Genomic DNA, 2469 nt, shown 5'->3' with positions numbered 1-2469 from the left:
TTCCTTGTGTCGTGTGCATTATTCTCTCTCTGTGAATGTAAATGACTTATTTAAAACAATCAACAAATAAAATAATCTCTGTATATAACTATCTAATAAACTCTGATGTAATGTACAGTATAGAGGAGGCAAGTCAGTTGTATTTCATGGTCCTTGCCAGCAGTCAGAAGAGCCAAAATTTGTAGCAAAGCTTAGTCTTTTTGATGGATTTAATTAGAAATATAATGTAGATTTATCCTGTTTGGAAATTCAGAATTGACAGCCTTTAATTTTTAATTAGATTTTAATTATGGTTAACCAAAACTAAACTTAAAAACTAAAACTTGGTTTGAAAAAGCACCTTAGTTAGCCTCACAAAATAAACTAGACATTAGAAAGAAATGAAAAACAAACAACATTGTTTACTTTAAAAGCTAAAATACAATAAAAAATATACAGAAAATGTCGGTCTTTGTCAGTTTGGGCAAAACTGTCAACACAATAAACATGAGGAGTTATTGGTGTGTGTATTAATTGAGACTGGGATGTCTACGTGACTGAGTCAATTGTCCTCACATTATAATAACAGGAAATTATATATATATTTATTTTAGACCATAAAATCTAAACTGAAACAAGAAAACCCACACTGGAAACTAACTGAAACTAAACTGATTTAAAAATGAAATTTAAAGCAAAATTAAAGCTGAAAGCGGGCGGCACAGTGGTGTAGTGGTTAGCACTGTTGCCTCACAGCGATAATCTGGTGACCTGTCCAGAGTGTACCCCGCCTCACACCCACTGTCAGCTGGGATAGGCTCCAGCAGCCCCCAACAGGATAAGCAGTTACGGAAATGAATGAATAAAGCTGAAAGCAGCGATGAACAGGTTCTTGCACCCTCCCACCAGCAGGGGCGCTGGCAGGACGCTGGCTGAGGCAGCTGTGCATTTCCACAACAGTTGAACACTGAGCACACGACTTACACGGTTCCTGCATAAAGTGTGTTGCGCTGGAAATGATGTTACTTATTGTGTACCATTCCCTGTGCCCTTTATGTGGCACCAGAGAACACAGCGGTTATACGTCATGTTGCTGAATATCATGTGTAGACCACACCATGTACATTTCATGTAAATTGGATGATCTTTGTCACATAGGGTGACTTCCTGTTGTCAGTAGGGGGCGCTATTAGTGTAGATGTCTTTAAGCCTGGACTCTACTCCAGGCCGGCATATGAAAGCTGGGGCAGATTGGCCTTGCTATTGTTACCTCTCTAAGTGACAGCTTACTGGCTCCGAACCATAGTTGCAAACATGCTGGCTTATTAACATTCATTTTAGCTTGGCTTGTTATTAGCTGGTAACTAGCTTCTAGTGGTCCGGACCACTCTGCAGAAGGAAGGATGGCGAGGTGTTTGGGTGCCGTTCACCAACAGTCTTGCAGTCTTCACCACACAACAATAAACATGGCCTTCTCATGAGGTTAAAGGGCAGTCCTGAGCTTATTTAGACACTTAATTCTTCTGCTATCGTCACTACTTGCTGCATGAGTCTTCACCATGACGCACTGAGAGAGCTGCCAAAACACACACAATGAAGTACACATCACACCCTCACAGGTTACCCATAAGGCCACCGCCCTTAACGGGGAAAAGGGTGAGCTGGTAAAACTATCAGGTTACAACAATGAATGGTGTCATATCAACAGCTAATGGTGTCATGTCAAAACATCGAATTATGCCATTCAACGAAACGCACACTCTTCATAATATAGCATCATCAAGATCTTAACGCTTTTCTGCCCAGATTTAAGGTTTACCCGGTCAGTTTGCTAGGAGCAGTGCATTTAAGTATAATACCTAATTTCCTGTTGCCAGTAGGTGGTACTATGACTATGACTCAAAACTGGTCTGTAGATGTCTTCAGGCAGAGACTTTTATAAAATGAGAATTTTAATGCAGATTGGACCATGTACAGTAAAGTTACAAGCTACTTCCTGTTTCATGGTGAAACATGGAAATTCGACGCTTGGCCACAGCCTCGCCGTTCCCCAAATTTCACCAAAATGAAATTGAAATGGCTGACTTAACATTTGGGGTTAGGGTATGGCTCCAAGAGACTTTCTGTCAAGTCTTGAGTTGATACATGTGCCTTTCGGTTTTCATGCCTCCATGTGAAATGTGCCGCGGGTGCTGCTTAATAGAAATTTGTAGAGGGCCCTTTCAAGCCTTTTTTTCCCACACCCAAGCATGAATCACATTAAATATCTTTATTTCTTTATCAGTTTCAAGCACATTTAGACCTTAAAAATGTAATAATCAGCAATAAATGGAACAATTTCCAAAGGGTAATCGCATCGTTCAGTGCTAGGACCCTAATAAAATGAAAGCTAGCCTGTAAAACTACAATAAATCTGTTACACCATAATATATTTTATAGTGTAACATCTCTTTTCTTTCTTTTATGTTTGATCTGACCAGTTAATTAAGC

The sequence above is a fragment of the Epinephelus moara genome, chromosome 18, assembly GCF_006386435.1.
Source record: "Epinephelus moara isolate mb chromosome 18, YSFRI_EMoa_1.0, whole genome shotgun sequence".
Lineage (NCBI taxonomy): Eukaryota > Metazoa > Chordata > Actinopteri > Perciformes > Serranidae > Epinephelus > Epinephelus moara.
The sequence above is the reverse complement of the archived record's forward strand: the minus strand, read 5'-3'. Positions refer to the sequence as shown.